The sequence below is a fragment of the Dermacentor variabilis genome, chromosome 11 (assembly GCF_050947875.1).
Source record: "Dermacentor variabilis isolate Ectoservices chromosome 11, ASM5094787v1, whole genome shotgun sequence".
NCBI classification, from domain to species: domain Eukaryota; kingdom Metazoa; phylum Arthropoda; class Arachnida; order Ixodida; family Ixodidae; genus Dermacentor; species Dermacentor variabilis.
The window spans coordinates 110,329,788-110,357,134 of record NC_134578.1 but is presented as its reverse complement, the minus strand read 5'-3'; the positions used below and the strand labels follow the sequence as shown (position 1 = coordinate 110,357,134).

The following is a 27,347-nucleotide window of genomic DNA, read 5'->3' as shown; positions in this document are numbered from 1 at the left end:
TTTTTGCCGTCCTTGCATACTGTCGGTCTCCTTTCATTGGACTGAGCGAGCGTCGCTGTAATTAACTTGAATAAAGACCCGCGAGGGTGCATTTCGTTCTGAAGATATGCGAATACTAATGACCTAGAGATCTTATTAAAAACTGAATTCCTGTTGTATTGTCTTATTCTCTGAACTTCCTTCATATTAGAGACAGATCCGGATCATGTCGAGAGAGTAGTTGGTAGACGGGGAGCAGCAGAAACCAGGACCATGCGATAACTTCGTGCCGGCGGGTTAATTGCCAGTGTCAGCTTTCTTTGGCAATTTTTCATTGTCTTGCGAAATTACCGTAACGCAAGTCATACATTTGTTTTAAGAGTAATCTTCATTGTTACGCTTAATCAAAAGTAATTCTATGAAAACATACTTCGCATCACTTACTTATGGCTTTGTAACCTTGGCTTGCAGGCTCTGCGACTGTACCATGCCAAGGAAACAAGAAGCTCTCTGGCGCTCAAAAGCGGCATTTGGCAACAGTGAAAAAAATAAAAAAACACCTTAGCGACACTTTGCGATAAATTCCTAAGCTTTCTAGCCATGTTGTCAGCCACAAGAGCCCGGCCAGTAATCCGTCAACCAGTTAGGCCAGTGAATGTCACCAAGCAGGCCATGCGCTCAGCGAGACCGTTTGTGCTGAAGCAGACGCAAACGAAACACTCTCGTAATGACTTTAATGTCAACAGCTTCAACGAGCGCGTTCAAAGAACCAACTTCATCGCACAAAACTACGAAGCCTGTTTCTCCAGGGACGAGCAGCCCGACCGAGGCAGAGCAGCCATTGCTTGGTTCCCGCTGACTGGTTTGCACTGCGCGCAGGCACTGTCAACTTTTGGGTGGCACAAATCCAGGATGTGTGTGAAAACCCTACAAACATGCAAGGAGGATTACTCTCGCTCGAAGAGGTATTTTAAGCCAACTAACGCGGCATCGAAGGGCTACCACCGCTACTTGAAGCAAGAAATGTTCTATGCTTACAGGAACGATGGCGAAGTCGTCTTGCGCGAATGGGTGCTGCACAGTCCCTGCAAAGAATTCATATATTGCTTTACTTGTACTCCGATATTCGCAAAAAGGACAAATTTTCAGGACCAGGTGGGATCAGTTTATGGAACAAGGCATACGCGCAGTTAAAGACACACGAAGAAAGTCAGTGTCAAAGGCAATACGAGCTTGACCTGTGCAAGCGACGTTTCCTTAGAATATCCGCCATTCGATCCCTTGAACAGCACAACTCGCAGCGGGAAACTTGCTGGAGAAATGGCCTTTAGCACATAGTTGGTGTTGTCTCTTCGGCGACTTTAATTTTCCCTCCATAAACTGGAAGTAGTTGTCATCAAGCTGCCGCCTTTCTCCAGATTTTATTGCCATTGGATTTCAACCTGTCACAGATCATAAGTCAGCCCACTCGTGATTCCAATATACTGGATCTAGTATTGACAACGGTCGCTTATACTGTTCAAAAATAACATATTTAGATGGCTTCAGTGACCATAAATTATTGCAAGTAAACCTTAAAGTCTCATACCGTTTTTCTGGTGCCACGACTAAGATAATGCGTGACTATAACACTGGAAACCACAGTGTTATTAATGCTAAACTTGAAACATTTCTTGCTAGTGTTTTACTTCCTTGTTTAAGGAAGCGATTGTGCGCTACCGCAAAACGCAAGTGAACTCCAATATGTTGGAAAACATACAGCGACTTCTTGAAAAGCTACTGTTCTATAGTACGTGCTGCCCGAGATAAGCCTTTTTCGCACGATTTGCCATCCCTCCTCACAACTAACATAAAATAATATTGGGAATCAGTGTGTCCCGAGCTCCAGGACAGCAACGTCATCTTGCATGATAACAACCACATTCCAATTCCAGACCATGACTGTCCAAACGCGATCAATCCATTCTTTTCACCAGTATGTAAAATAGAAGACGATTGAAACGTGTCTGAGGTAGCTAATCTTCACTACCCTTTTTTACAACCCATCGACATTACTGTCCATGGCATCGCATTCATTATAAATAATCTGAAAGTGTCCCCATCAGCAGGCGCTGATGACATGAACTCAAAGATACTAAAAACACGATATCAGTCTCGAGTAAAGGATTATCTCATATATTCCGGCACCCGCTGTCGACAGGAATGCTTGCCCAAGACTGGTAAATCGCTAAGGTGATTCCCATCATTAAATGTGGCAATAAAAATGCAGCACTAAACTACAGACCCATTCCACTTACTTCCATCTGCTGTAAGATGCTAGAGCATATAATCACCTCCCATATTTACAATAATTTAGAGAATAATAATTTTTTCTTCGCGAGCCAACATGGATTTAGGAAGGGTTTATCGTGCGACATTCAACTATTTGAGTTCACGACTGAATTACATGTTGATCTAGACAAAAACCTGCAAATTGACTGCATGTTTTGAGATTTTTCAAAAGCGATTGATCGCGTAGCTCGCTGCTGACTACTTTCTAAACTTTCTTTGTCCTTAGATACACTTACGCTATCTTGAATTCGGAACTTTCTTACGAATCGGCAGCAGTTCACCTTGGTTAACAATTTTTCTTCCCCGCTCTCTTTCGTTTCCTCTGGTGTGCCGCAGGGCAGTGTCTTCGGTCCACTACCTTTCCTGATATATATTAACGACTTACCGAATAACATATCTTCTCATGTGCGGATTTTCGCTGACGATTGTATAATTTACCGACAAATTGCTTAGTACTGATTACCACGTAAGAACTCAAAATGATCTTGACCTTAATAGCAGTTGGTGTAGCACCTGGCTAATGTGGATTAATCCAGACAAATGTAATGTCTTTCACTCGCAAAACATTTCCTTTCCAACTTTCCATACTATAATAAGAACAATCATGTGTCTGTAGCTACCTCTTTCAAATACTTAGCCGTAACCTTGACATCAAACCTTTCCTGGGCTACACATATCAACAACGTCTGCGGAAATTCCTCCCCATTCTTGGGATATTTACGCCGGAGCCTCCGTAAGACACCGGCAAATGTCCGCAAACTAGGCTATCTTACATTTGTTCGCCTTAAACTTGAACTCGCTTCTTCAATATGGTCCCCTCATTACATTTATTTAACCACTATGCTAGAATCAGTTCAGAATAGAGCCGCTAGATTCAACTCACAAAATTACGACTGCAACGAAGGTATAACGCAAATTAAAAACAATTGATCACTTCCTTCTTTGAACACTCATCGTGATGTAGCTCTTTTATTGATGTTTCACAAGTACGTTCACGGACCGAGTCCATCACCAATAGCTCTGCAAGTTTCTCCATTCTTCTCACGAAGATTGCATAACAACCTTTCTTTCACGCGCACCTATGGTAAAACAGACGTTTGTAACTCATCTGCATTTTCACGTGTCATCCGCTTGCGAGCCACCTTCCCGATATCCTGGTAGCTGAAACTAACATAGAAACATTCCGTCACGACCTAAACATTCATTAGTTAATTAAAAAAAATCTCTGCCTTGCTTCTTGTATGCCTTATTTTGTTCTTTTTTTGATCTGAGAGTTTGAGAGTTTGTGTAAACTTGAGTCTTCGTTGTATTATTATTAACAAGGCGCTTTATGTTCTGTATAATTGTATGCTCTTTATACTATGTAACAATTTTTAATCTTCCCTTACCCAATGCCCATTCTTCGTGAATATACGGCATTTCGAATAAATAAGCAAACAGACAAACAACTAAATAAATAAATAAATAAATAAATAAATAAATAAATAAATAAATAAATAAATAAATAAGATTTCTGGCAGAACGAGGGCTCTTTCTCAGGGGATCTAATGATTTAATCGGGTCTTCCCAAAATGGCAACTTTCTCGGGTTTTTTGAACTGATCGCCAAGTTCGATCCTTTCCTTGCTTCCCATATAAAGAACTTTGGGAACGCTGGACGTGGCAAGAGATCCTGCCTCTCCTCAACCATTGTGGTAGAGGGTGCAGAAGCTCTTGTAATTGAAGTGCGAAAAAAATCACTTGCGAGATTGCAAGTGACAAGTACTCCTCTCTTTCGGTTGAGTCTACACCTGATGCGAGTCACAGAGATCAACTTATAACGGTCATTCGTTACTTCGCTAACGATGAGCTTGAAGAACATTTTCTCAGGTTTTTACCCATAACCAGCCACAAACGGGTACACCTCGCGAAGTCAACGCTCGACTTCTCGACTCGCGAGCAATATGACTCGCAAATACCCTGGAATTTTGGCTCATTTGAAAAACTTCAATCCGCAAGCAAATGTTATTCTCTTAACGTTGTCCGGGCGCGTGCTGTAGATTTTTGTGGGCAAGCCATTATTTTTTTCGGGCTTGTACAGCGTATATATGTTTTCTTTGCTACGTCTACTCATGGGTGGCCTGTATACTCCACGCACACTTGAAACAAAACGCAACCACTGTAATCCCAAAGCAAGCCTCAGACGCGCGGTGGTCAACGCGAACGGATGCAGTAAGGCCTCTCATGGCAGTTTCTAACGAAACCAAATCCGCCTTCATGGAACTATTCGAAGATCATGACGAACGAGTAGAAACGAAGCACGAGGCAAATTCTTTGCTGAAGGCGATGACAACGTTCGAAACCGCGCTGATGGCTGAGTTTTGGGACAGAGGTTTGCAGCGTTTCAAGGTCACCAGCAAGACACTTCAGAGCCCAACACTGTCATTGACTGCTGCAGTAAACCTGATAAAATCGTTGTGTGATTATGCATCCGGCTTGAGAGAGAGGTTCAACGAAATTGAAAAGCTTGCGAAGGAAGCGTTGGACAATGATTTGTACAAAGCAAACACACAGAGAAAGCGAAAACAATCGACACGATACGACAGTACTGAAGGCATGAACACGCCATATTCACAAGATCTTTCAGCTAAGTTACGCTGTGAAACCTTCTTCGTCACGATTGACAATCTCCTGCAGGTTCTCACAGCTCGGTTGAGCGCTTACACCGAAGACTGCTCACAGCTTGCAGTTAATGACGATTGGAACTGCTTTTCCCAAGCACAGAGGCGCCTGCAGGCAATGGACCTCATGAAAAAGTACCCTTCTGATCTGGCTGGCACATTTTCCGATGAGCTTGAACAGTTTATTTCAGCAAGCAACGAAGGCTGTTCTTCTGCGGCAGACAAGCTGAAACCTTCAACTCGTGAAAAGTTTGAAGGTTCAATCGCAGATGTTCATGTGCTGTTAGAATTTTTTTGTGCTTGATGGTCACAAATTGCACTGGCGAACGATCATTAAGCGAGCTGAAATTGATGAAGTACAGTATTTGATCAACGATGACTGACAGCCGCCTCAGCGATTTATCGATGCTGAGCGTGGAGGCGGAGAATCTTAGGAGGGGCAATGTTGAAGATCTCATCAACAAACTGTCAAAGCAAAAAGCACGAAGGCGCTTCTAGAAACGTACATACCTTTCTTTTCTTAAAAGATGAATAAGAAGTGAAAACACGGTAATACGTATCCACGCCCCATTTCAAGGTTGAATTTCTGGGAAACGCATAACGTATTTTCTGCCTTGTGTTCAAGTAAAGCTTTTTCTTTATAAAAATTACATTTTATTCCGAAATTTGATAGCATAAACGGCGTGTGCAATATGGACATGTTTCCTTCTCTTATAAAAGTGAATATTGCCTACAAAAAACGTCAATGTATTACCTGTTTAGAAGTGAGCGATCTGTGCATAAATTAAAGTATGTATGATTGTTTATTTGAGACTGTTATTAAAGATATGTACCCTTGATTCAGTACTGAACCAACTTTCGCGGCAAATCTTATTGCTGTGTTGTCTATTCTTCTCCTGGAATAGTTCCATTAAGATGACTATCTCTCTACGTAATCTGCGAGAAAGTATACGCCCAGGCAATGTTCATAAACACTCCGGAGACTCTTCGAATACATATGGCATGTGTTCCTTGTAGCAAATTCTAAAAAGCGTGAAGTCTCAAGAATCACGGCAGGGTAAGGCGTGAGGGGCGGGGGTGTCCCTTGTTTCTTTGAACAGGGCCATCAGCACTGTTAATCCGGCCCTGACAGGGTGGATCACACTGATTTCGTTGCTTTTCTTGCAAATGCGCCGTGGTGAGTAGGGTGTAGGAGAATGCAAAAGGCCGCCCTCAATCGTCGCATCTGCTAAGTTATTACTGCGATAGCGCTATAAGCCCCGTGTCGTACCAAATCCGTTGTCGGTGTCTTGCGTCGGACGTCGTTCAGCGAAAAGTCACTGCCAACCAACACAAAGGCGCTCCGCGTGGCCCACTGGCGTTACTGAAATAATCAAATTCCTCAACCTAAGTGGCGTAAGAAAAACTTATAAAGTAGAACCTAAGCCCAACCTATAGGCATGATGGCGTCGGATTGTAATTTGAATATAGCAGTAAACGTAATTCTATTACGTGACACCTCAGATACACCATTGTCCACCATTTTTACGCTTCATAGAGCAATACGCTGCACTAGGTTTCATGCAAAAACACAATCAGATGGCGCTCGCCTCCGTTCATCCGCGGCCTACGCAAGAGGCCGCATTTTTACCAGTTATGTCCAACACATTCAGGAAACAAGATGATCGTCCTTTGAGTGAACCGACAGTGCTAGAACATCGTGCCCACCGGTCATTGGCTCAGAAGGCAGTGCAGGTAGTTTTGTGCTTTCTGAGAACATCGGGTTCGTACGAGCGGCATTGACTCTAGTATTTTCCCTGCGTGTCTCTATACCCTTCTCTCTCCCGGCACGGTCCTCCCCTTCTCCCTTCCCTCAGCGTAGAGTAGCCAATCCGACTCTTGACTGGTCAACATTTTTGCCTTCCTAATATCCCTCTCTCTTTCTCTTCCTCGCCCTCTCGACTTAGTGCATAACGTTCGCCGCTAGCGTTTCCCGGTAAACATTACGGTTGTGTGTCTGATTGCGAAAGGAAGTGGCGCCTTTTTCTGCAGCCCTTTAGGGAGCATGATTCAGCGCCTAGACATTACGGTTACATAAGCTGCAGTTACCGAGAGGCGTGAGGAGTCGGGAATCTTTGAATGCTATCGCGTTTCACTCTTGAAGGCGAAGCTTAAGCATCCTCCAAATGTTTCACCTTTGCAAGAAACGTAGCAAACGAATCACTATCACTGATCAGTTTAGATATCGTACGGTAGTTTGTAATTAGTGAAATGTAGGTAATTAGTGAATGAAGCATTTCATTATTTGCCAACTTTCTGCGCCTATAGGCGATCCATTTTAGGGATTGAAATTGTCCCTTCTCCCACAGAAAATTTAGAAAATATGTTCCAAGAAAAACACCTGGCATAGTCTCTTGTTATTACATAAAAGAAACAAAGGTGTGTTCTTAATTAAATGGGTATGTGCGTTCATTCTAGTGCGGTAAAACCAATCAGTAGTGCGATGAGCACCGAGTTGGCTGCTTTTCATCAAAGTCTGTCTTGTTAAGTATGGCGCAGTATCATCGCATCTGCGAAGTGATTTCACCTTTGCAATAAAAGCAGCGAACCAATCACTGCCACTGATCACAACATTTATTAGTCTGTGTGCAGCAAAAAGAATGCCAATGTGCAGCTGTGTTAGTAACGCCAGCTTTCATCTCGTTTGCAAATCTGTGGAGGGGAATACGTTTCATCGAATCCTCCAAAATAAACGGCTCTTACATCGCACTTGTCGTTGCCTGGCTTATGTTCGGAAGTATCTTCTATCGTTTGTTACAGCGATGTTCTCTATAGCTAGGATCCTGGGACTTTTACGGGTCCATCACGTGTACAGAAAACTGAGGTGGGCCGATCCCGGCGGCAATGCGAGGCCCGGAGCAATGGCTCATAGCCCCGTTAGGCAGATGCGTGAAGCCAACGTACAGCACAGCTTTGGTTTCCGTACGAAACACATAAATAAAAAAAAGCCGTCAAACCACATGATTGATGACCAGCGCACGCACTTACGCGCTGAGCAACGCACGTTGCCGTCAATCTCTCGCCAGTGGTCGTTGTCGGCGACTGACGTAGATATGTAGAATGCGGTAACAAAGAAGTGGTTCGCAAACTACGCGGAACATTTTTGCCTGGGTTACTTCACCGGTCCGAGTCAACCAACCACCGTACGCCGGCCATGCGTCGATTTAACTTTGTACAAAAACATTTCTCAAATCAGAACGGAAAACATCTGTGTGCATCGTAGCGACCACAAAGCAGATGTACCAGTAATTTCAAAGTAATAAATAAAATAAAGCTTTTGAGAACTCCATTGAAATGGGTGTTTCTGTGATATACCACTTTGAATAGCAGTGTGCGTGGTGGGCACACATCATGGTATCGGTGTTTGAGAAGTTCTCCTACATGAGGGGCAACATATGTACAACTTCGCTGGCCTACAACCTTGTTAGGAGTGGATTGGCGGTGATTTTTGTTTGCCTTATGAAAAAAAGTACCTTTATCGCACATATATTTAGCGCATATAACGGGTATTTATATATTTATTTATTTACAATACCCCTAAAGGCCCTCGAAGGAGGGTATTACATAGGGGGGGGGGGGGGGGGCTACAAGAAGAAACACAAGTGTACATTCAGGTACAGCATATATAAAAAGAAAAACATTTACAAGACATTATTTTTTTTTCTTTTTTTTCCCGCTCAACAAGGCAGTGTAGTTATCATATTGAACCAAGAAACCAAAAATCAAAGAAAAGCAAAAAAGAAGGAAAAAAAGCAATGTACACAAAAACATCAGGGAAACACACATCATCATCAGCAGCAGCATCAGCATCAAAACAGCAAACAGCAAACATCAGCATCAAAAGTATCAGGGAAACACACTTAATAAGAAAACACAATATTTTTAACAGCGCGTCAAAGTAGTGCAAATTGTTTCCTTAAGTTTGGTTATGTAAATTTCCATGGCTATGCATCAGGGTAAATCGTTCCAATCGATGATAGTGCGTGGAACGAAGGATTGAGCGAAAGTTGACGACTGACAAAAAATGCGTTTCACTTTGTTAGGGTGATCGCGGCGAGGAAAGGTAATCGGCGGTGACTGCAAAAAATCATCACGAAGTGAAGTATGGTGGAAATTTTTATGAAATAGTGATAAGCGAGAATGTTTTCGATGAAGGCTCAAGGATTGCAAACCGGCACGTTTCTTTAAAGATATAACACTGGTGAATGTTGAATATTCTGAAAAAATAAATCGAGCAGCGCGGTTCTGCAGCGCTTCAAGGTTACAGGCTCGATATACCTGATGGGGGTCCCAAATTGCCAAATTACAAAGGTTGTGTTTTTAGTTTTATATGCTCACATCAGCGCAGCCCCTCTGCCCAAGAATATGAACCCAGAGCACAACATCGACAGAAGACTTGTTGGAGCCAAAGCACTCCTGCGACGGGCAGCCGCCTCCGGGAAAGCATGCTGCTTTACGGACGCAGCCAAATATCCTGACAGACATGCCTATGTAGCAGCGGTGGTCAACAAAGATGGCACGCTCATCAACGCTTGCACGGTCTACACAGATAGTCCTGAGGTGGCCGAGCAGGCGGCCGTCAGCCTTGCACTCCTAGAAGACGGTAGAAGCTTGGTATACTGCGACTCCAAGAGGGCAATTCCGTCCTTCAAAACAGCGAGCACATCCCCGACCGTCGGCAGAATCCTTGGTACTCATCGCCTCACCCCGCACTACATCAATTGGTTCCCAGCACACAATGGACCATTGGAGGTGCCGTTCCCTAACCTCAACGAGACGGCACGCGAGGTCGCACGAGACCTAACTCACCGTGCGAGCCGGGACTCCCTCTCGGCAGGATGGGTGCCAGCGCGACCGCCTCGTCACTTACAATGGTCTCACCCAGCATTATAAGTTAGTCAAGAGAACCATGCCGCTACCGCACAAAGCACTCAATAAAGCACAAGAAGTCACGCACAGGCGGCTTCAGACGGGCACCTACCCATGCCCGGCCTTCCCGCATAATATCTTTCCGGACGCGCACCCTCACAACGCGTGTCGCTACTGTAAGGATATAGCTAGTCTTGCTCACATGCTCTGGGGTTGCGCCCTCGCGAAGGGGGCCAGGACAACCAAGAAAGAGTGCGACAGAGCTCTACGCAGCGCGGACCTTGAAGCACAGCTGTGGGCTATCCACCGCGCCCGCGACGCGGCGGAGGCGCAATGGCCTTTCTGTCCCGACATGGCCACTAACCGCGCACACCAACGGACCTCGAGAAAGTTATTCATGCATCCGTCCATCTCTATGCATGGCAGCCAAGTCTGGGCATACCGCCAGAAACCACGTGGAGATCTTTAGCGTCTGCCCAATCCATGGTCCACGGCCGTTTCTGCAATCTTCCCCCAAGGAAATGCGGCCACCGTTCCCAGGATTGGATCCCGCAACCTCGGGCTTAGCAGCGTAGCGCTATAGCCACTATGCCATCTCGTTGGGTCGTGAGTGATGAGCCTAAGAATAGAACCTAAGATTAAAATACAGTTTTCGTCATCTTTTGTAAAAAGTTTCGAGAGAGAGAGAGAGAGGGAGAGAGAGAGGGCTCTTTACTAGAAAAACAGAGAATTTTGCCGGCGCGTATATAACATCTGGCATGCTACTCTGTATAGGGATGGGGAATGGGATTAAAATATTCCAGAAGAGAGTGGGAGAAAAAGAGGATAAAAATAAATATCAAATGTCCGAGTGGACCTGATACTAATATTTACAGGTGACATGACGGGTAAATTTAGCTAAAAGTTTCGAAGTTTATATCATTTCGATTGACCAGCGTGAGCTCGTCATCGATGAAGTGTGTGGCTGTCAACTTTTCCCCATCTAAATCTGTATTTCCCTCTTGTGCAACGCGCCGTCTCCTGAGGGGAATAATTTGTATATTAAAACAAATTAGAGCGCGAGAAATACACCCGCGTACACGCCCGCAACCACAGACGCCATCACTGTGAAAAAAAGAAAACGAAAAGGGCTAATGCTCCGTTTTTTTAACGCAGATCGAGGATTACAAAACGGAAGGCATTCACAGCGATACAGCAGCCCTAAATATTCACCAGCGTAATGAGGGTGCCCAAAGAGGAAATGACCGAAGAAGGTGCCTTGGTGAAGATGTGCCGATCGAGCTTGCATTGATCTGAGTTTCATACAACCACCTCGTTAAAAGCCAAAGTTTAAACTTAAAGTTCTTCAAGCAGTTTCGAGCAAAAACTTTTGATGCGTTGCTTCAAGGGAAACCTTAACTCTGTTCTTTGCAGATGCCTAGCACTTTTGTAAAGCTGACTGATAAGAAAGAACAAGACAGACAGCAGTTTCCACGGCTTGCAGAATTTGCTCCTATCTGGATAATTCTGCCTTGTAAATTGTAATGGAGTCAACATAAATATTTTAGTTTATGAAAAAATTATGAAAATGTTATCAGTTTTGTTTAAAGGCGAAGCTTTTAAGGCGCTAACAGCGTTTAACGTCGCACTGAAAGCAGCCTCAGAATACTGGCGAGAGCAGCGTGCCGGCGTTGTTGTTGACGAACCTCGATGGTACACATGGTGAGACCGAAGGAAGCCCGTCGTCGTAGGAGAGAGAAAGAGACAGAGAGAGAGCGGTTGGGAAGTAGAAAAAACGAAGTTTTCTGTAACTTTTTCAAGGGGCTAGTCGCAGTTGTTCAGCTTTCATATAAATGAGAATATAAATTTAGTTTGACGTTCACCACACAGTGGTTTGACACAGCTGTTCAGCATAAGTGCTAATGGTGCGTGTGAGCACCCATCTCATGCCAGAAGCGGAATACAGAACGCAGCCCTGGCTTCGGCAAAAGCGGATTGACTGGAGTGGATTCACCGGTGTACACGCACTTAGTTTTCCTCCCAAAAGCGACGAAACCAACTCAGCCTCTCTGGACAGACACTCTCCACGCATGCGTCATCCATCGCAGAAGAACACAACGCCAACTGCGCAAATGTCTTTTGAAACAACATTATATTGATACCTCTATAAAATATTTTCGCATCCCATGCGTCGGGGCCATTCTTAAAACGAATATTTCGGGGGTGGTAGAGAAGAACGCTGTTCTTTCGTAAAAATCTGCAAATATTTGAAATTCGCAAACGCCTCACTGAACAAAAACACTTGATAATATTGTTACGGTGGGAAAAGAGAACGAGGTCGTCGACGGTGAAGAGGACGAAATGGCAAGAGCTTCTCGGGATTCTCGGCAGCTGTTTATATAGGGTTAACACACCGTGTAAATAGTTTTATACTCGTGACAATATTATAATCATGCGAATAGATTTCTTTGGCTTTTGTAGCCGTTATCGTGGTTGGTGGTCGATGGCCAGTGGCCAGACATGGCAAACGAAGGAACATTTGTTTGCTTTCGCGCTTTTCTCTGGCTTGCTTTGTCTCTGGCTCGGGCCAATGCCACCTAGACTCCCTCAAGTTGATGCCGCAGCGTGGTAAGCGGTTGCGCTTCCTCAGTCCGTGCGGGTGTTACATAAATTCTCGTCGGCAGCTAGGTAGCGTGCAAGAACAATATGTAAAAAAGAAAAAAAAGTAGCTATGTTTCGATTTTTGGAGCGAAACCGCGCTCACGTCACTGATTAGTCACACATTCTCGCTTTCATTTTTTTTTTGTCTGGCTCCTGCACTTCGCTTTGTTCACCCGCCGGCAAAACTGAACTTGAATGTCTGTTCTTCGAACACTGAAACGACCTCTTTGCAGAGCGTTAGAAGGCGAGTTGTGCAGCGAGCTAGCTTTAAATTAAGCCGCTTTCATTGTTCTTCGCCTATAGTTCAGTTGTGTGCGATGATGGTCAAGGCTCACAAGGCAGGATGCACCAACCTCCGCTTGTCAATGCGCCTCGCAACGGTGTAAAAGCGATATTCAGTCCAAAGTGCAACGGTCGCCTTCAGTTAAGACAACCTTGCGTTTCCCACATTTCAGCTTTTATTAGGTTCCACGCACTGAGTACAGTTCTACGTTAGGAATAACCGGGATTAAAAGCGTGTGTTGTGTCAACAATGTTGCACATTGCGCGCAGCAGACGTGCTTGCGTTTGCGCCATCTTCATTTTCTTTATTTAATACATCTGCTTCGGCGGACACTGTATCAACTTTTTGCGAGTGTGTTCCAAAGCTTAAACTTGTTCACACTCTTATAATGTAGACTGGCGGACGTATGAGAGAGGTGGCTAGCCATCTAAAGTCGTCCTCTAAAAGGCGCATCTTTACAAAATTACAAGTTATTTCTTCCTAGTAATGTCTAGCCACAGCAGTGCGTGAGTCGCTTGCAGAAGGGCGCCGTGCGTCTCATCAGATGGCTTGATCAACGTGCCTGGCTGTTGAATGATGTACTATTTGAAGTGACCCTTGCATCCCTACAGGAAATGCGCCAACCTCGCGCAAAGAAAATCTAGCTAGTATTAGGCACTAAACGCAACACGTGTAGCTTTTACTAACGATAGAAGGGACATACGAAAGCCATACTGCAGCTCACAGATGTCATACCGTGACAATAAGGAAACTCGGATCAATTGCTTACCTTGGCAGTTTTGGACGGAACCAGTTTATTTTTTCGTGGAGAAGCCCATGTCCACGCGTTTCTTGTATTGGACTTCAGGAGAGAAAGCATGTGGGCGTTTGGCTCCAACTAATAATTTCCATGTGGGGCGCGGCAAACAAAACGTCGCGGCATTTCTCAGATTGTCACACATCTGCACACCCATACATTGTGGACATATATACGGAGTTACAAGAAGAAAGGAGGGTTAACCGAAGGACCCCATTTTTATTAATCATATCTTAAGAAGTCGAAAAACATAGACACCAAGGAAAACACGGGGAAAATTACGTGTACTGACTAACTGAAAAAAAGAATTATGAATTATTGGAACTGAGAATGGTTGGGAGAACAACTTGCGGCCCGTTTTCATCTATTTCATCCACTTTAAATTGCATTTATTTTTAATTCCTTCATTTTAATTAGTAAGCGCAAGTAATTTACCGCGTGTTTTCGTTGGTATGTATGTTTGTTGGCGTCTTATGATACAGAGTTACAGGCAGATATGCGCAGTGGCGCCTGGTCTAGCATCGCTACAACCCAAGATTGCTGCTTACATGTGTCGCACGACGTTTTCTAGAGGTGACACACTGCAGGGGCACTCCAGAAACGTGCTGCTGTGGCGCGTCTCAAAGAACGCGGTGTTCGTTTGGAAGCCTCTAGCTGCAGCCAGGGGACTCGACAAGCGTCTGGCAGCAGTGAGGACAAGATCACATATCACGCTGCATTTATAAAATATTATCGTGCGGAAATATGCCGAATGTTACCAAAAATTATATCACCGTATTCGTACACTCGCAATGTTTCTGAGGACATCAATATCTTGGACCATTGACGACTTCACGAAGAACTACCGATGCCAGAAAATTCGACGCACGTGTCGAGGTTTTAACCCTAAATAAATAGTAATTTAAAAAGTAGCAGTGTCGCCCGGTAGGCGAAACATCGACTGCAATGGAAAATTAGTAGGCAGCTTTACTAAGGAAGGATAATAGCTTTATCGGCCGCGTAAACTTGGAAACATTCCCTTACTAAACAAAATTTGTTGCTGGGCTAGTTGGTTCATGCTTAATAGTGGTAAGCGCAATTTCAAGACGGGAAAGAAGACCGACATAGAATCACGGGACAAGCGCAAATATTTTTTCTAAAGACATACCCTTACTAACTGAACTAAGAAGCACGGTATAAGCACACACATGTAAACAGGGACACGTGACTCTCGACGAGCGCGAATACTCGGTGTGAAAACGCGGGTGCGAGCGAGCGCGGCCGCAGCTTCGAGCGAAGTCACCTTCGTGCGGTCCATCGCTTCAACGCAAACTCTGCGGCCAAAACGCAGCGCCCACAAAGGCATGAGCGTCGGCAGATCCCTTTCAAGATACGACACGTGCGACTACACGTGACCATTGAAATTACCGACTTGGCAGTGTCAGAGCGGCCCCACCCTCTCCATCCCGCGTTGCCTCCCCCCTTTCCGCCATATGTGGCGCGCAAGACTGCGTCGCGATCGCCGGCTTCCGCTACGTGCTTTCTCTCGCCCATACAGCATACAACGCGTGACGACCGTGTGATAGCCCTTGGAATTTATACGGAACATGACGGCGACGGCAAAAAGGCGGCGCGAGTGCCCATATAATTGTTATCGCAAAAAACCCACGATGAAATATATTACAATTGTTCCCGACTGCGAGCCACCTACATCGAAGTTGTTCTGAAAGGAGCGTTACTCATTTCAAAGACAATGTTATAAACTCGCCCTGAAGCGATGTCGCATAGATACATACACATTGAAATATTACAGAAAGAAGTTCTGCACGAAAATTTATTTTGGTTTCGACGAAGGTATCTGGAAGAGTGAAGTTTGTTTCCGGGAAATAAAACGGCATATGTATTTAAAGAAATACATAATTCCCTCTTATTTTTCTACGTCCTTCGGAAGAAACTCGTACACTATGTGAAGCTTGTCCTCCGAGACGTACCCTTCACGTTCAAGATCATCTAGACGAAATGTAGCCATTGCGCTGTAACAGCCCGGGTTGCTTGCTTCTTCGGGTCTTCCAAAGAACGTAAGTTCACCTTCATGGTCCCACACCTTCTGGCACTGTTTTCTTTGGGATGGATGTTTGACGGTCACCCGAATATTCGCAGTCAAAGGCCACTGAAGAAATTCGTCGATCACACCCTTGTGCAGCTTAATCCAAGGATGCAGTGAGAGATAATCTCCCTTTTTTGACAGCCACACTCCTGGCGACACGTGATAGCCAGATATGTATATCTTTTCACTCGAAAAACAATAAAATCCTTCTAAATGGGTGCTGTCTTTCATCGCTTTGAATTCCTTAGCAAAAAACTCGTATCGCCTAATGTTGATTGTGTTCAAGGGCAGTTCTTTTTCTTTATTCAATGGGCTCGGCCCTCCTTGCATCTCAGCATCGTTCACTTCACCATTGCCTGCAACACTTCCGGCACACTTTCTGCAGATTGTCCTTGCCGCGTCGTCCAACACTTTGCCAAAGGCTTCCTTCAGCGCATTCACACCTTCGCAAATTTCCTTGAGCATTTTTACGTTGCTGACTGTCCGCTTCGTGTCTTCTAAGCCTTCCTTCAGCTCTTTTATTGAATCGGTTATTGCTCCTGTAAGCATGCGCGCCTCACCGCTGTGGTCAATCAATCGTTCCTCGACTGCTTTAACTGAGGATAAGGTAACTGTTGATTGTGAAGCAAGGTTATCCAACGTGCTTCTTTCGATTGACCTTTGTAGCAGTGTTTCCTTGACCGTGTTGATACAATGTGAAATGTTATTGAGGTGATCATTTTGGGCAATATTACCACTAATAACTTCGTCTAGCTTGTCTTTCATTTCAAGTACTCGCACGTCTAAGCTTGCATTCAGAGCCATCATCATTGCTTGTTGGCCAATGTCCGACTTTTATAGAGCCCTGGACGTCAGAGAGACCACATTGACTCGGCATTTGCTTTGTAAATGCGCGGCCACGTCGCTACGGAGCACGAGCTTTGAACAATTAGGGCATGACGTAGCGTGGTGGTCACAGTCATTGCAAAAATGCTTGTTCAGCTCTGACGCAGCCAAAAACCATGTTGCACCCGTGTTCTTCATTCCAGCATTTTACCTGAAAGGAAAAAAAAGCTTCTGAGTAATTTTCCATAGTAGCATCTTCATATTTTTGATATTAGTATCTTCCATGTTATTCCACACCTCCAAACTTCGAATACTTCAAGGATCGTCTAGTGTAACGTTGCGTAATGAGACATCAAGATATGCCTCGTCGTAGTATTGCAATTTATTTATTTATTTATTTATTTTACAATACTGCAGGCCCTCGTCGGGCCCATGCAGGAGTGGTTACAACATGGAATACAGTACAAGAAAAGAAGAAAGTGAAACTAGTGAATTCAAAACAAAGAGCATTAGCATACACAAAAATGAACATACTCAATAAATATATAAGCTCTGTTTAAAGGAACGGTCCAGGAAGCAGGAGAAACAGCGTTTACCATTAGAATGCATCTACACAGGCTGCATATCAAATACAGGTAATATCACCATTCGAATTCCAGATTCTCAATATTGTCAAGAAATGCGTAGGCAGATGGGAAGTTTACGGCTCTAGAGGGTAGTATGTTCCAATGGGAAATGGCGTGTGGGAATAAAGAGCACTTGTGAGTGTTATTATGGCTGGGATGGGGTCGTATTGATTTATTACGGTTGGTTCGGGCATAAAGTCTGAATGACGCGTGAATGTATGTTGCTTGTGGTATTCGATAGGAGCCGTGATAAACCAAGTATAGAAATTTTAATCTGGAAATCATTCTACGTTGAGCCAGTGATTGGACGTTAGCTTTGACGCGCAGGTTCGTAATGCTCGTTTGACGTGAATAGTGTGAATATATAAATCTCAACGCTAAGTTCTGTATGCGTTCTAGTTTCTCGGTTAAGTACTTCTGGTGCGGGGTCCCTATAATGTCAGCATACTGTAAAGCGGGTCTAATGTGGGTTCTGTATGCATTTAATTTAACACTAGGTGTGTTTCTAAGTTTTCTTCTCAAGAAACGTAGTTTACCTAAGGCCTTGTCATATATGTTATTTATATGAGTTTCCCAATTTAATTTCGTTGTAACAGTGACCCCGGGATATGTGACCTCCTCGTATTTTCTTAGTGGTATATTGTTTATTGTGTATGTAAACTGAAGCGCATTTTTCTTGTGTGAAGGAGATACTGGTAGTTTTCGATGCATTCAGTTTCATCCCCCAAATGTTGCACCAACTTTTTTATAGCAGCTAACGAATTATTTAGTTTTGCCTGATCGTCTCTGGTATTCACTGTTGTGTACACTACGCAATCATCGGTGAATAGGCGCATTTGAATAGGCGGCTGAAAGCATTACCGAATATCATTGATGTAGATCAGAAATAGGAGGGGCGCACGAACGGAGCCTTGTGGAACACCAGAAAAAACGTTGATGTAATCAGACGTAATATCATTCACAGCTACGCATTGTTTTCTGTTTTCAAGATAGTTCTTGATCCATGATACTGTTTTCTCGTGTACACCAATGGCAATTAGTTTAGTAATGAGATCTGGATGTTAGGGGAAGGGCAATGAAGGGAAGCGGATGAATTTTTTGTGAGGTGACGCTCTCACACCGGCCTGAATAAGGTTTTTTTTTTACAATATTCACCATACTACAGATATAAATTGTCAGGAACAAAGAAGGAATAAATCTGGCAGCCACAACCCCAGAAGCGCACAACATTACGAGAAACCTTGTTATTTGTCTTTTGTACATGCTGTTCGCACACACATGTACCATGTGTTTGAACTGGTGGTATGTGCGTTGGGAATGAGAGTGGCTGTCGAAGGTGAAATCCCCCACTAGGATGAGGCAACTTCGTTTGCTCTGTTTGGGTAGCGTTGCGTTCACGTTCGGCGATCCGCTTTCGTTCCAGTAGGACAGCGCCGTCCTCACGCGTCTCAGCCGCATAACGACGAGGAACGACTCGGTGCGTTAACATACGCGTTCCTCGAACTCGGCAGTGATGAGAAGCTTCTTGAGGCAAAAGGGGTGTGCGGTCTGGGTCGGTTGCTGCATACTTGGGACAAACAGCGCTTGTAAAGGACGCAGTCAGGACGACAGACAAGACATACGGTGAAGTGAAAACGCTGGTACACCGGCCAAACACGCCGATGTTTGAATCGCCTGCTGAGATTGCATCCCTGCTCGCTGGAAGGGTGTGTACCTAGTCGTTCAGCGCAGCACTGCAAGGAATGAGGCTGCATTCCTAGACCTATCCGGCACCTATACCTATCCGGACCTATACCTAGACCGGCTGCATACCTATCTGTGAAATTGCACAATTTTAGGTAGAAATACAGAGCAAAGAGCATGCGCGATTCGCGAAGCGCTTTGTATCCAGTCGCAAGGAAATTGCTTTGTCAGCGTACCATCTGTTTCTCTCCATAGCTGTTAGATAAGCTATATTAAAAACGTGACAGCCTGCTAGGACAACGCACGCGATGCCATTATTTCAATCTTATACCGGCGCGGATACCGTGTTTTTGTTGGTTCTCTGCACAGAGCCTGTTTTGCATTTGTTGCATCACCAGCAATAAGCCCGGCGTTATTAGTTCAATGACTTGTCTGCCATCCTCACTTCTTCCTGTGCAAGCGCTGTTTGTTCCCGTCCCTTCTTGAGGCGAGGCATTTTCCCCATCCATAAAAAGTAGGCAAGCGTACACTGAGCCATATACAGTAGACATTGATTCTCCGTCATGCAAAAAGGCAATTTTTTTTTCTGGTAGCGCCAGAACCGGCACGCTTACACAGGTATTTCGAGCCTTTCTAATATAACATACCTCTATTATTTCTCTCTGCTTGGTTTTGTCTGTCACTAAAAACTTCGTCATCTATAGCATGGGAGTGCACGTCAACTTATTCCAATTACCCGCTAAATGCCATCCATACACGCTCTTAACATTGTTGCACCCGATCGACGTGCTCGACCATTAAAACACCGCCCTGTTTTTCCTGCATATCCTATACCACAGCTTAGCGATATCTGGCAAATAATGTTGCGCCTGCAGTCTATTAACATAGTTTAACCATTGGTGGTGCAACAGGCCCTGCTATGCTCTTTCATTCGAGTGCGCACGGAACATAGCTTGCAAGGGGCACTGAAAATTAACATTATGTCGGTAGGCTACTTTCATCAACCAATACGATAACGTGTGCACATACGGCACAGCGTGCACTGGTCTCTTGTATTTTTTTCTTTGCGTGCTGGTTCGAAACATTGTTCTTTTTTTTTCAGGATCCCCTCATATACTGAAGTAACGAGAAAACAAGGAAAACCAACTTCTGCTAACCATGCTGTCTTATTTGAAAAAACTTTGCTCCATCTCCTGTTGTCATGGGTGCTTCAGTGCTGCCTTTATACAGGTCGCCGCCATGACCCTCTTAACAATGTAGCGGCTGGGCTGTTAAATAGCGACGGCGGCAATCTATCGACACTGACAACCGCAAGCGTTCAACTGACTTTTATTTTGGTGACAGGCGTAAATATACGGAGTTTACAACACATGCGCATTGAAGGAACAAAGAAAATATAGTTTCAGATGGCTTTGATGAGTTAGTTTTTTTTGCTGCTTTATTGCACATGTGTGGTAAGCTCCTTATATTTACGCCTCATACTGAAACAAAAGTGACTTGGCAGTCTGCACTTGTACATGTATATCCTTGGAGTAACATCTTAAACATTATGAACCAACTTGCCCAACAAGTTTGATTGAGGCAAGTTCTGATAATTAGCCACGCCCTAGTGGGTGGCTCTCGATTAACGCCAAACCCATGGGGCTTTTTAATGTGCACCCATCGAGCGGTAGACGAGCAGTTTTGCAGTTCGCCTACATCGAAACGCTGCCGCGATTTGACCCCGCGACCTCACGTTTAGCAGCGCCACGCTAACGCCATTGAGCAACCACGACGGCTGATCCGTGGTTGTGCGGCTGCCGTTGGTGCCGGAACGTGGTCATTGAAACGACGCATCTGCCGCCGATTGGCCTTCCCGCTCTGTGGCTGCCGCAAGCCTACTTGCTCTTACATGGTCAATTAGAGTATATCTGTAAATGTAGCTATCAAATATAGTATTTCAGTACGTCTTTTGATGATAAACGCATGCAAGCTACCTTGCGACGCCACGAAGAACTCGTTGCATAAAGAAAAGGTAACAGAACAAGAGAGACGAGAAAAAAGAGAAGAATAATACGTCATGCCTGTGTTAAAATAAACAAGAACGAAAGGACACCCTACGCCTCGTTAACTGATGCCAGTAAGTACACGCTAAAAGAAGGACAATTCATAAATAATTGGCGCCGCTTTATAATCGCAGCTTGATACGCTGAACTTTTCTCATCTAACACAAGTTTACATAGTTTTCAGTCAGTAGTAAGTGAAACCTAGGATTATGGAGGTAACATCATACACGTACTGAATACAGCGTCGAACTGCTTGCTTTTAGCTCCTATGTAATATTTCCATCGTGTCTTTCATCTAGCTTACACATGATTCCTCCGCTTTAAAATGAAATGACCCGTAATTCTAACAAAGCAGTTCCATTTTCCTTTACGAATGTATTCAAAGAACTTAGCGAAATTGACCTGCAAGCAACAACAGACGCATTCTTTCCCTCGCGTTCTCTTACCTTTCGCCCCAGCAGGTTCTGCAAAGGAAACTCCCTCCAGTCAGCGTCCTCTTCGCGAAACTGGTCACCGTCGAGAGGACAGGCGTGTCCGTCGTCGAGTACGCACTGCTCGTAGCAGCTTTTGCATAGCACGTGTCGACAGGGCAGAAAAACGGTCACTCTAGGTAGCACACCACAAGCGTCGCATATTCTGTACGCAGGAATAGGCTCGACGAAGTGCAACTCTCTCCAATCCAATTCCTCCGTAAAACCGCACAGTGTGTGCCGCTTGCCTTGAGAGGCCATGGCGAACGACGCATACGTTCACTACGAAGCGCCGTGCGGAAACTGCGGAAACTTCGATACGTTGCCAGCTCTCTGTCCTCTTAGCTGTTGCCGAAAGCTACTATCACTCTGATAAACGTACGCCCTTTTCCTGACTGTTAACGGCGTCGCTCGCAGGGCGGCATGAAGTGATCTGGGAATTATCTACTCGCCCTGCTCAGTGAATGTTGTTACCGACCATTTTATCACATGTTCCGGAAGGGGGGGGGGGCGGCGTACAAACGTCGCCATTGTTGAAACGAAACGCTGCGGAAAAACAATTTTCTGAGGTGTGAAGGGGCAGCCTACGATCGAAGCGCGACTAACTGCGAAGTGCAGAAACCATTGACGACGAGAAAAAATATTCTAAAGACCACCAGAATATTTTACAGAGTAGCTTTCTATTGCTGGGATCTGGGCGGAACGCGTCCGCGCCTAGATCAACAATTTTTCTACATCGGCCAATCCCAAAGATATTGGAATACCGGGCCGACCTGCGGTGGAGGAGAAGTTTGCCATTAAAGTGCCCACATACACAGCTTCGTCGAAAGCTTCTATGAAGACGTGGAATCGGCGATGGGTAAAGTCGAAACAAAATGCACTATACTGATGGGCGACTTCAATGCCAGGGTAGGCAATAAGCAGGCTGGAGGCAACTCAGTGGCGGAATATGTCATATGTTCTAGGAATAGCAGGGGAGAGCTATTAGTAGAGTTTGCAGACCGGAATAATTCGCGTGTAAGGAATACGTTCTTCAGCAAGCGGGACAGCGTGCTTATTTTCGTAATTGCAATGTCTTTTTCTGAGTGTGGTTGTTCGCGTATCCCTTAATCCTTGCAACGCCATTAGTAATACCTCTAATTTTACTCTACTCTGTTACGACACGTGAGCCAGCATGTCATGGCGCCCGGCTACTGCATTTCGGCAACACAATAACAGGCAGATCAATGCGCCTATTTTCGCATTTTCATTAGCAAGTTCTGTATAGCACAAAATACAATAAGGTAAGTGATATTGTAGACCTGATTATCTCGTATCTACAATGCTAACTGCACGTTCTATAGGCGCATGTAGATAACAAAAAACAAAACATCCTACAATTCCTGAATAGCAAAAGTTTTGTATGGGACACGACAATACTACCGAAGCAAATCGTTGGTTGCAGCAGTTATCTCTGACTACTCGCGTAAAAGTATGTCAGTAAGCGAGACCTCTTGAAAGGCTGTAGACAGCACATTCTGCATACAAGAACACGGAACGAGCAGACATTCGGGGGAGGTGGAACGGTCCATTCTAGGATTTAGGTCTACAAAAAACTGAGGTAATAAGTTACATGTTTACACACAACGCAATTGCTGGAACAAATTTCAGGGCTGTTTCCGCAATATGGTGATTTCCGCGACAAGCTTTTAGGACAAACATCTGTTGTTCACCACCGTATCAACACTGGAGACACGAATCCTATTCGTCGGCGTCCCTATCGCGTATCGCATGCTGAACGTCGAGTCATCCAATTAGAAGTTGCAAAATGCCCCGCAACGGGGTCATTGAACCATCAGCGAGCCCTTGGGCTTCTCCTGTCGTCCTTGTGAAAAAAGAAATCCTATTTGGCGTTTTTGCGTCGATTCTCGCCATTTAAAGATCACCCGAAAAGACGTCTACCAACTACCGTGGATCCATGAGGCCTTGGACTGCTTGCACGGAGCTAAATACTTGTCGCCCATCGATCTTCGATCAGGATAGTGGCAGATTTCAGTTGGTGAAGCAAACCGCGAGAAGACGGCCTTCATCACGCCGGATGGCTTATGTCAGTTCAAAGTCATGCCCTCTGGCCTATGCAATGCTCCTACGATATTTGAACGTATAATGGACACTCTTCTTCGAGGCTACAAGTGGACAATCTGTTTCTGTTGCCTTGAAGACGTTCTTTTTTCCACGTTTGACAGCCACCTTACCCGACTCGCTGTTATTCTTGCGGTCTTCCGAAAAGCCGGCCTCTAACTGAACTCCTCGAAGTGTCAATTCGGGCGCCGTCAGATTGCCGTGTTGGGTCACCTCGTTCACGCATCCGGTGTCGAACCAGATCCGGAAAAAGTTCGCACCGTACGCAGTTTCCCTGTGCCACGTTCTGCTTCTGACGTGCGCTGTTTCGTCGACCTGTGTTCTTACTTGCGCTGTTTCGTCAAAAACTTCACCGACGTTGCTCGGCCTTTGACAGATCTTCTAAAGAAGGACACGGAGTTCTCGTGGGGTCTTCAGCAAGCTCACGCGTTCGCCGCTCTCATCGAGTTTTTGACCACCCCTCCCATACCTGCCCACTTTGATCCATCTGCACCAACCAAAGTCCACACTGAGGCAAGTGGCCACGGCATCGGCACTGTTCTCGCACAAAAGCAGAATGGTACCGATTGCGTGATAATTACGCCAGCCGCTTGCTGTCACCCGCCGAGAGAAATTACTCCATCACCGAGCGGGAGTGCTTGACTTTAGTTTGGGCTATGGCCAGTTCCGGCCGTACTTGTATGGCCGCACATTTTTGGTAGTTACAGACCACGACGCCCTCTGCTGGCTGTCTTCCCTCCGTGACCTTACAGGACGGCTTGGACGCTGGGCTTTGCGGCTCCAGGAATTTTCATTTGTTGCATCCATAAGTTTGCACGTATGCACAAGGACGCTGACTGCCTCTCGCGTCACCCCGTGGACCCTCCCGATCCTGTTGCGCATGATCCGGTGACTTGAGTGATGGCTTAGACTGACATGACCAACATGCGCGCTGAACAACAACGCGACGCATCCTTACAGTCCATCATCGCCCGAGTGCAATCTGGCCGCACCGACGGCACGTGCCGCATGTTCGTGCTGCATGACGGCATCATCCACCGCCGCAATATCAACCGTGGCGGCCCTGAGTTGCTCCTTGCCCTTCCTCGTCATCTGCGATCCGTCGTTCTCGAACAACTTCGCGATGCAGCGACGGCGGGACACCTTGGAGTTTTGCTTACGTACGACCCCGTATGACGCCGGTTCTTCTGGCGGGGTCTCTACCACTCTGTGCGTTGTTATGTCGCAACTTGCGAATTGCGTCAGCGCCGGAAGAAACCTTCCTTGCTACCTGTCGGTCGACTCCATCCAATCGTAGTTCCCTCTGAACCATTATTTCGCGTAGGTCTTGACCTGCTTGGCCCTTTTCCGACGACGACTAGTGGAAACAAGCGGATCGCTGTCGCTACTGATTACGCGACACGGTACGCGACAACAAAGGCGTTGCCGACTAGTTGCGCAACTGACGTTGCCGATTTTCTCCTCCATGGCATCATTATAGAGAATGGTGCACCTCGGCCGTTGCTTACAGACCGGGCCGCTCGTTCTTGTCTCGAGTTGCGGAAGATCTCCGCCACTCTTTTGCCACTAAGCACAAGCTCTCCAACGCCTGCCACCCACAAACGAATGGTCTTACGGAACGTCTCAACCGAACACTCATAGAGATGGTGCCGATGTACGTTTCCAACGATCACCGCGACTAGGACGGAACGCTGGCCTACGTGACATTCGCGTATAACTTGTCCCGACATCACACCGCAGTATTTTCACCCTTTTATCTTTTGTATGGTTGCGACCCCACTTTGACCTTTGACACCATCCTTCTTCCTGTGCCCCGCGTCGCCACTGAGTACGCTCGTGAAGTCATCGATCGCGCTCACATAGCGCGTGAAGTTGCCCGATCTCGCTTATTAGCCTCACAGCATCTGCAAAATGAGCGTTACGACCGGTGCCATCACGATGTTCATTTCGGCCCAGGTGCTTGGGAGCCGCTTTGGTCCCCATGTCATTGGGTTGGCCTCTCCCAGAACCTTCTGTCTCGCTACACAGGACCTTATGAAGTCCTACGTCAATTTAACGACGTCAATTGTGAGATCGCACCGTTACAGTTTCATCCATCATCAAGTTTGCTGCCTGTTGACGTCGTGCATGTTTCGCGGCTGAAACCATACTTCGCCCACAGTTTTTTGCCTGCCATGCGCCGAGACAACGCTTCACCACCCGGGGGTCTTGTTACCGAAGGACGAAAGAAGAGAGAGAGGAAGAAGATCGCCAGACGTTGGCTGCTGACTAGTAACAGTCAGCAGCCAGCTGTCAGCAGCCAGCAGTCAGCGGTCACTAAATGACTGACTAGTAACAGTCAGCCATTTTAACCCCATTCACTCTGCTTGTATATGCATTGCAAATACAGTCTTATACTCCCAATATCCCCGTAAAAGTACGAAAGGGAAATGGTGGAAGTTTATATGGATATCGAGCATCTCAGAGGTCTCCAGGCACGGTCTAGTTTGACGTAGTCGAGGACGGTGAAAATATAGAAAGCTTTTTTTTTATGTTTTCGAGAATGTTCGCACGGAGGTACCGCTGGACTGTGACTTTTGGTCTGTAGGGTTGTTGGGAGTACTTCCCTGTAACGTGTCCTGTTGCTTAGCTGGCCTTTCTTATGTCGATTTCAAGAAGTACGATCTGGCTAAACCGGCATTACTGCGCCATTTCATTATTTCTGTGGAGAGCGACAGACAATATCAAAATTACCAGTGCAAAGTTTGTACTTGGGAAGAAACTGAGGTCGCGCCAGTGAATGTAGAACACGAAAAGTGCGCGGCGGTGAAACCCTCAGAGACAGCGTCAGAAAAGCGAGGCCGTCACCAGTCTAAAGAGAGGGCCTATTCCGGAGGGGGTCCCTTGCAGATACGAGGTTTGTTCCAGTAGTGATGAGGAGGTTAATGAGGCGCTAGAGGCCTTCCCCGTATCAGAGCACATGGGTGACTTTCCGGAATCGTCTAGCTTAGGCCAGGATACGGTTGCGGCCGAGCCAAGACAAGATCCGACGCAGCACAACGGAGAGGAAATCGTTCGGGGCTCCAGCATCTGTGACTCCGGACTGCAATCGTACACCGAAACCGAGCCAGCGGTCATCCCGGAGAGGCCTTCTTGCAGGGACGAGGCCTGTTCCAGCAACCCTACGAGGGTCAGTGTAGGGCTCGATACCTTCGTCGTGCCTCATCACTTGAGGGACTCTCTGGTATTGCCAAGAATAGAGAGCGAAGTAGAGACAGGGGCAATTCCGAAAGGTGTTCCTTGTGGGGAGGAGGCTTGTTTGAATAGCCCTAGCATATTAAAGGAGGCGCTGAAAGCCTTCTTCATACCTCCGCACTACAGCGACCTTCCGGAATCGCAAAACGTAGAGAATGACATGGCGGCCAGGCAGGACAGGAACCCGGCACTCGAAGTTTCTACCGGCACATTCGGTAACCACATGGCAGCGCAACATTTTTTCAGACGGCGCAGGGTCAAAAGAGCGAAGTATTCGGGGGATCGAAAACTCCCGAAAGTCGCCACATCACAGCACGTGAAACAGAAGAACAGGCCACCATGCAGAACCGAGAAGGGTACAGTGTGGCAATTCAGAAAACGGAAGTGACGCAAAAACCCGATTACGACACGAGAGGGCGCGTGTCTGCGAGCAATGTTGTGGCTGAAATGTTCAACCTGGCTTAGACATGCGCGTCGGAACCGGGCCAGTCGAACACTCACTGAAGCGGAATGCGTCGCGAGAGCGAGGACGAAGGGAGAATGGGTATTCTTTCCGCGTGTATGGCCTCCACCTCAAAGACGAGACAGCCATTCGCGAGCACACGGTGTGTCAGGTCACTATAGAAGACAGTTTAGGTCTTGCGCCACTTGCGCTCAGCCT

At 45.9% G+C, this 27,347-nt stretch overlaps 1 long non-coding RNA gene across 1 annotated transcript; it reads right to left on the bottom strand.

Annotated features, from left to right (window-relative positions):
• Positions 1 to 698: 698 nt before the first annotated feature.
• On the bottom strand, positions 699 to 21,813 carry LOC142564033 (uncharacterized). Its single transcript, XR_012824468.1, has 2 exons — positions 21,308 to 21,813; positions 699 to 1,064 (listed from the first exon to the last, which is right to left on the bottom strand). It is a non-coding gene; the product is annotated as an uncharacterized LOC142564033 (long non-coding RNA).
• Positions 21,814 to 27,347: the final 5,534 nt, after the last annotated feature.